The sequence below is a fragment of the Arachis hypogaea genome, chromosome 11 (genome assembly GCF_003086295.3).
Source record: "Arachis hypogaea cultivar Tifrunner chromosome 11, arahy.Tifrunner.gnm2.J5K5, whole genome shotgun sequence".
NCBI lineage: Eukaryota > Viridiplantae > Streptophyta > Magnoliopsida > Fabales > Fabaceae > Arachis > Arachis hypogaea.
The window spans coordinates 98,107,745-98,115,664 of NC_092046.1; the positions used below are offsets into that span (position 1 = coordinate 98,107,745).

A 7,920-nucleotide genomic window follows, 5' to 3' on the forward strand; every position below is an offset into this window, starting at 1 on the left:
AAAGGCTCTATGTCTTGACTTTTCCATGGGGGTTCTGCATCTCCTAAGTCTTCAACCACTTCTTCTTCTTCAATAATTCCGGCTTCCTCTACTTGTTCCAGTACAAATTCATGCTCCGTACTGTTCACTGGAGTTTCTAGTATCTCCTTCATACTACGTTCTTCATTAGATTGTCCACATGAAGCCATGTGGGTCCTTGAGTGTCCGAACATCGGGAAGCTAATTGACTCATTAGGAGTTGCCCCAATTGATGAAGGGTTGCCTGACATCGATCCACTGTTTCCTTGAGACGATCCTTTGCCTCTTGATGCACTCAGCTTTCATGAATAGGATCATAGTGCTCTTGGATTGATGGATATGGAGATGGTGAATATTGAAGTGGTGGTTCTTGTGAGTAATTGGGTTGGAATTGGGGTGGTTCTATATATGGTTCATATGGCTCATAAGGTGGTTGGTATGGTGGTTGAGGGTTAGGGTCATATGGAGGTGAATGGTGGAAAGGGGCTTGTGAGTATGGTGGTCCCAAGTTGTGTTGAGGAGGTTCATAGGCATATGATGGTGGTTGTTGATAGTCCATTGGAGGTGGTTGCTGCCATGAGGGTTGATTAAATCCTTGTAGCTCCTCCCATCTTTGATTTTTCCAACCTTGATGCCTGTTCTCATTGTAATTTCTTCTTCCTGCAACATAATTGTAACCAGACTCATAGCCAAAGGGGTGAGAGTTCATAGTAGAAAATAGAAATTAAAAATGAAAATAAAAATAAATTTAAATTAAAAGTTTATCTAAATTTTGAATTAAATTTTGAAATTTGAAATTTAAAATTTGAAAATTTTTAAATTTAAATTTTGAAAGTTTTTTAAATTTGAATTTTGAAATTTGATTTTTGAAATAAGATAAGATAAAAAATTTTAAAAATAAAAATCAATAACCTCTTAATTTAATAAAAAAAACAAAAATAAAAACAAATAAACAAGCAAAAATAAAATATTTACAATAACCAATAATAAGGTACACGTTTGCAATTCCTCGGCAACGGCGCCATTTTGAAGAACTGAAGATTGATGGTTTAGAGGTTATAGTAAACTCTCGTTGCAAGTATAGTTACTAAACCAAGCAATCAACCTTTCTTACAAACGTTTTGGTTGTCACAAGTAACAAACCCCTTTAAAATTGATAACCGAGTATTTAAACCTTGGGTCATCTTCTCAAGGAATTGCAGGGAAGTATGTTCTTATTATTGGTTATGAAGATTGTAAATTGGGGGTTTTGGAAGTAAGGTGGGAATATGTTATATGACAAGTAAAATAAAACAATAATAATAAAATCTCTTGGCAAGGTATAAGAAATTGGAAGTCCAGACTTAGTTATCCTTATCAATAACAATGAAAGTCGAATCTTAATTCCACTTGGTCAGCCTTTACTAAAATAAAGGAAAGTCAAGGGACTAATTAGTTTGATCTTCGAATCCTATTTATTTCCTAAGAAAAGGTTGGGATTATTGAAGTTCAATTCAATTGGCAAGATAACAATTAACAATTATGCTGTTGAATTGGATAACTCCTGAGTTACTGATTTCTTAACCAAAACCAAAAGGAAAAGAGTAAATCTACTGGAATAAAAATGTCTTCAGATGGGAAGCAATAATCATGTAAATAAAAGAGAGCAATAATAACTGAAATACCTCAAATTGCATTAACAAAGAACTTAAATCTGGCATAGACATGCATGGAAAAATAAATAAAATAAAGAACCTGGGATTGAGAGTCACTCCTAAAAGTAAGAGAAATCCTAAATCCTAATCCTAAGAGAGAGGAGAGAACCTCTCTCTCTAAAAACTACATCTACTCCTAAAATTGTGAATGTGAGAGCCTCTCTATGAATGGATACATTTCCCCACTTTATAGCCTCTAAGCTGTGTTTTCTGGGCCGCAAACTGGGTCAGAAACAGTCCAGAATTCGCTGGTTTCGAAATTTAATGCGCTGATTTCTGTCACTGCGACGCGGCCGCATGGATCACGCGGTCGCGTCGCCTAGCGTCAGGGGAACTATATCATATTATATATCAAATCGAAGCTCCGGATGTTAGCTTTCCAATGCAACTAGAACCGCGTCATTTGGACCTTTTTAGCTAAAGTTATAGCCATTTGAGTGCAGAGAGGTCAGGCTGGACAGCTTAGAAATTTCTCTAACTTCTTGCATTCCTTCCACTTTTGCATGCTTTCTTCCCATCCTCCAAGCCATCCTTGCCTTATAATATCTGAAAACACTTAACACACATATCAAGGCATCTAATGGTAATAAGAGAGGATTAATAATAAGCAAATATAAGATCAAAGAAGCATGTTTTCAATCAAAGCACATAATTAGGAAGGAAATATAAAACCATGCAAATAGTATGAATAAGTGGGTAAAGTGTTGATAAAAACCACTCAATTGAGCACAAGATAAACCATGAAATAGTGGTTTATCAAGGGTTACTGGCTTTTTGCTCTTGCCTTTTGGTTTAAAGAGCTTTTGGCTTTTTCTGCTTGCTTTTTCTTTTTCTTTCTTTTTTTTTTCGCCAATTTTCTTTTCTTTTTTTTTTTTGCAAGCTTTTGTATTCACTGCTTTTTCTTGCTTCAAGAATTAATTTTATGATTTTTCAGATTATCAAATAATATTTCTCCTTTTTCATCATTCTTCAAGAGCCAACAATTTTAACATTCATAAACAACAAATTCAAAAGATATATGCACTGTTCAAGCATTCATTCAGAAAACAAAAAGTATTGTCACCACATCAAAATAATTAAACTAATTTCAAGGATGAATTCGAAATCATTTACTTCTTGTTCTTTTGTAATTAAAGCATTTTTCATTTAAGAAAGGTGATGGATTCATAGGACATTCATAGCTTTAAGACATAGACACTTAAATACTAATGATCATGTAATAAGACACAAACATCAACATAAAGCATAGTAAACAAAAAATAGAGAAAAATAAATAGACAAAGAGATTAAGGAACGGGTCCATCTTAGTGAGGGTGGCGTCTTCCTCTTCTTGAAGAACCAATGGTGCTCTTGAGCTCCTCTATGTCTCTTACTTGTCTTTGTTGCTCCTCCCTCATAGCTCTTTGATCTTCCCTAATCTCATGGAGAATGATGGAGTGCTCTTGGTGTTCCATCCTTAGTTGTCCCATGTTGGAACTTAATTCTCCTAGAGAGGTGTTGATTTGCTCCCAATAGTTTTGTGGAGGGAAGTGCATCCCTTGAGGCATCTCAGGGATTTCATGGTGAGGAATTTCCTCATGCTCTTATTGAGGTCCATGATCTCTTATTTGCTCCATCTTTTTCTTAGTGATGGGCTTGTCCTCTTCAATGAGGATGTCTCTTGGCCACAACTTCATAGAAGTGATCTTGATGGACCTTTGAGATGAATCTCTCCATCTCTCATGACTCAGAGGTGGAAGCAATTGCCTTCTCTTTCCTCTTTCTTGAGGTTTCTCTGGCCTTAGGTGCCATTGATGGTTATGGAAAAACAAATAGCAATGCTTTTACCACACCAAACTTAAAAGGTTTGCTCATCCCCAAGCAAAAGAAGAAAGAAAGTAGTAGAAGAAGAAGAAAATGGAGGAGATGGAGGGAGAGAGTGTATTCGGCCAAGGGGGAGAAGTCGTGGTTGTAATGTGTGAAAATAGAGTAGTGTTGAGGGGTTTATATAAGGGTGGAGGGAAGGGTAGGTTTCAGCCATTAGGGTTGGGTTCGGGAGGAAAAAGAATTTGAATTTTGGAGGTAGGTGGGATTTTTGGGGAAGAGTGGATGGATGTGAGTGGTTAAGGGTATTTGGGGAAGAGGTATGGAGGTGATTGGTGAAGGGTATTTGGGGAAGAGAGTTATGAAAAGGTGTGAAGAGGAGAGAAGAAAAGGTGGGGTAGATGGGGATCCTGTGGGGTCCACATATCCTGTGGAGTCAAGGACTTAGCATCCCTGCTCCAATTAGGCGTGTAAAACGCCCTTAGAATGCATGTCTGGCGTTAAACGCCATCTTGCTTCTTGTTTCTGGCATTTAACGCCAATTCCATGATCTGTTCTGGCATTAAACGCCAGTCTGGTGCTTGTTTCTGGCGTTTAACGCCAGCTTGATGCTTCTTTTTGGCGTTAAACGCCAGTTTGATGCTTCTTACTAGCGTTTAAATGCCTGTAAGCTCTTCCTCCAGGGTGAGCTATTTTTAATGCTGTTTTTCATTCTGTTTTCGATTCTTCAGTAGTTTTTGTGACTTCACATGATCATCAACCTAAAGAAAATATTAAATAAAAATGGAAAATAATTAAATATAGTTAAATAACATTGGATTGCCTCCCAACAAGTGCTTCTTTAATGTCAATAGCTTCACAGTGAGCTCTCATGGAGCCTCACAGATATTCAGAGCATTGTTGGGACCTCCCAACACCAAACTTAGAGTTTGAATGTGGGGGTTCAACACCAAACTTAGAGTTTGGTTGTGGCCTCCCAACACCAAACTTAGAGTTTGACTGTGGGGGATTTGGTTGACTCTGCAGTGAGAGAAGCTTTTCATGCTTTCTCTCCATGGTTACAGAAGGAGAACCTTGAGTATTAAATACAGGGTAGTCCTCATTCGGTTGAAGGAACAACTCTCCTCTGTCCACATCAATCACAACTCTTGCTGTGGCTAGGAAGGGTCTTCCAAGGATGATGGATTCATTCTCATCCTTCCCAGCATCTAGGATTATGAAATCAGCAGGGATGTAAAGACCTTCAACCTTTACTAACGCATCCTCTACTAGTCCATAAGCCTGTTTTCTTGAGTTGTCTACCATCTCTAATGAGATTTTGGCAGCTTGAACCTCAGAGATCCCAAGTTTCTCCATTACAGAGAGTGGCATAAGGTTAATGCCTGACCCTAGGTCACACAGAGCCTTCTCAAAGGTCATGGTGCCTATGGTACAGGGTATTAAGAATTTACCAGGATCTTGTTTCTTTTGAGGTAATTTCTGCCTATCCAATACATTCAGTTCATTGGTGAGCAAGGGAAGTTCATCTTCCCAAGTCTCATTACCAAATAATTTGGCATTCAGTTTCATGATTGCACCAAGGTACTTAGCAACTTGCTCTTCAGTAATGTCTTCATCCTCTTCAGAGGAAGAATACTCATCAGAGCTCATGAAGGGCAGAAGCAGGTTGAATAGAATCTCTATGGTCTCTGTATGAGCCTCAGATTCCTTCAGGTCCTCATTGAGGAACTCCTTATTGGTCAGTGAACGTCCCATGAGGTCTTCCTCACTAAGATTCACGTCTTTCTCCTCCTTTATGGGTTCGGCCACACCAAGTAAGGTTATGGCCTTGCACTCTCTTTTTGGATTCTCTTCTGTATTGCTTTGGAGAGTACTAGGAGGAGTTTCAGTGATTCTTTTACTTAGCTGGCCCACTTATGCCTCCAAATTTCTAATGGAGGACCTTGTTTCATTTATGAAACTTAGAGTGGCCTTAGATAGATCAGAGACTATATTTGCTAAGTTAGATGGATTTTGCTCAGAATTCTCTGTCTGTTGCTGAGTGGATGATGGAAAAGGCTTGCTATTACTAAACCTGTTTCCTCCACCATTATTAAAGCCTTGTTGAGGCTTTTGTTGATCCTTCCATGAGAAATTTGGATGATTTCTCCATGAGGGATTATAGGTGTTTCCATAGGGTTCCCCCATGTAATTCACCTCTGCTATTGCAGGGTTCTCAGGATCATAAGCTTCTTCTTCAGAAAATGCCTCTTTAGTACTGTTGGATGCAGTATGCAATCCATTCAGACTCTGAGAAATCATATTGACTTGCTGAGTCAATATTTTGTTCTGAGCCAATATGGCATTCAGAGTATCAATTTCAAGAACTCCCTTCCTCTAAGGCATCCCATTACTCACAGGATTCCTTTCAGAAGTGTACATGAAATAGTTATTTGCAACCATGTCAATGAGTTCCTGAGCTTCTGCAGCCATTTTCTTTAGATGAATGGATCCACCTGCAGAATGGTCCAATGACATCTTTGATAATTCAGACAGACCATCATAGAATATATCCAGGATGGTCCATTCTGAAAGCATGTCAGAAGGACACTTTTTGGTCAGCTGCTTGTATCTCTCCCAAGCTTCATAGAGGGATTCACCTTCTTTATGTTTGAAGGTTTGAACATCCACTCTAAGCTTGCTAAGCTTTTGAGGTGAAAAGAACTTGGCTAAGAAAGCCGTGACCAGCTTATCCCAAGAGTTCAGGCTATCTTTAGGTTGAGAGTCCAACCATATTCTAGCTCTGTCTCTTACAGCAAACGGGAAAAGCATAAGCCTATAGACCTCGGGATCAACCCCATTGGTCTTAATAGTATTACAGATTTGCAAGAATTCAGTTAAGAACTGAAAAGGATCTTCTGATGGAAGTCCATGAAACTTGCAATTCTGTTGCATCAGAGAAACTAATTAAGGCTTTAGCTCAAAATTGTTTGCTCCAATGGCAGGGATTGAGAAACACAAACTCATAGTAAAGTCCAGAAATGTGATTTTTATTTAAAAACTAATAAAAATAGACTTAAAAGTAGCTAAATCATACTAAAAACTATGTAAAAATAATGCCAAAAAGTGTATAAATTATCCGCTTATCATAGGGCAGGAATGGCTTAGAGGATGGAAAGGAAACATGCAAAAGTGGAAGGAATAAAAGAAATTGAAGAAACTGCATGCAAAGCTTTCAGCCCTGACCTCTTCGTACTTAAACGGTCATAACTTGAGCTACAAAGGTCCAAATGAGGCAGTTCCAGTTGTGTTGGAAAGCTAACATCCGGGGCTTTGAAATGATATATAAATTTCTATAGTTTCCCTAAAGATAAGTGACGTGCATGCGTGGTTCTGCAGAAATTCTTTACCGATAGAAAATCCGGATCGTCAAAAAATGGCGCCGTTGCCGGGGAATTGCAAACGTGTGCCTTATTATTGGTTATTGTAAATATTTGCCTTTTCATTTCTTTGTTAGTGTTTCTAGTTTTAGGATTTTATTTTCATTAATTTTTATTAGTTTTTATTTCTTTTGTTACTATGAATTCTCACCCCTCTGGCTTTAAGTCTGATTCGAATGTTGTTGTAAGGAATGGAAGCTATAATGAGAACAGGCATCAAGGTTGGAAGAATCAAAGATGGGAGGAGCCACAAAGATTTGATTAACCCTCTTGGCAACAACCCCCTCCAATGCGCTATAACCAACAACCATTCTGTGATGCATACCAAGACAATAGTTATGGTGGACCCTTTCGTGACAAACCACCTCCACCAAATTACTATGGTCAAGAGCCACCTTGTAGTTACCAACATACCAACATGCATATGGTGGACCCCCTTGTAGTTACCAACAAGCCCCACCATATGCTTTTGAACCACCTCCCCAACATACCTTTGAACCACCTCCCCAACATACCTTTGAACTACCATACTCACAAGCCCCTTTACACCATTCACCTCCATATAACCCTAATCCATATCCACCATACCAACCACCCTATGAACCGTATGAACCATACATAGAGCCACCCCAATTCCAACCCAATTACTCCCAAGAACCACCACCTTCATATACACTATGACCATATCCATCAATCCAAGAGCACTATGATCCTACTTATGATAGCTGATGACAAGTCATCTTAGCCTAGTTTCACTAGTCTTTTTCTTTTGTTTTCACTTGAATTGTGCACTTTCTTGAGCTACAAGTAAACTAATTTGGGTAGATTTTCATGCTTCCTTTGATTGAATCAACCATGTATGAATTCATGCTATTTCATGAGGTTTTAGGCTATAATTGTCACATATTATGATAAAATGAATATCTCATGATTTTAAGCATAGCTTTGATGTGTTTGGTTGATTAATGATAGGTGAAGAAAGCTTG

At 38.3% G+C, this 7,920-nt stretch overlaps 1 non-coding gene across 1 annotated transcript; it reads left to right on the forward strand.

Moving 5' to 3' along the window:
- Nucleotides 1–6,086: 6,086 nt before the first annotated feature.
- Nucleotides 6,087–6,194, forward strand: LOC112724967 (small nucleolar RNA R71). The gene has a single exon (XR_003164103.1). It is a non-coding gene; the product is annotated as a small nucleolar RNA R71 (small nucleolar RNA).
- The last annotated feature ends 1,726 nt before the right edge of the window (nt 6,195–7,920 follow it).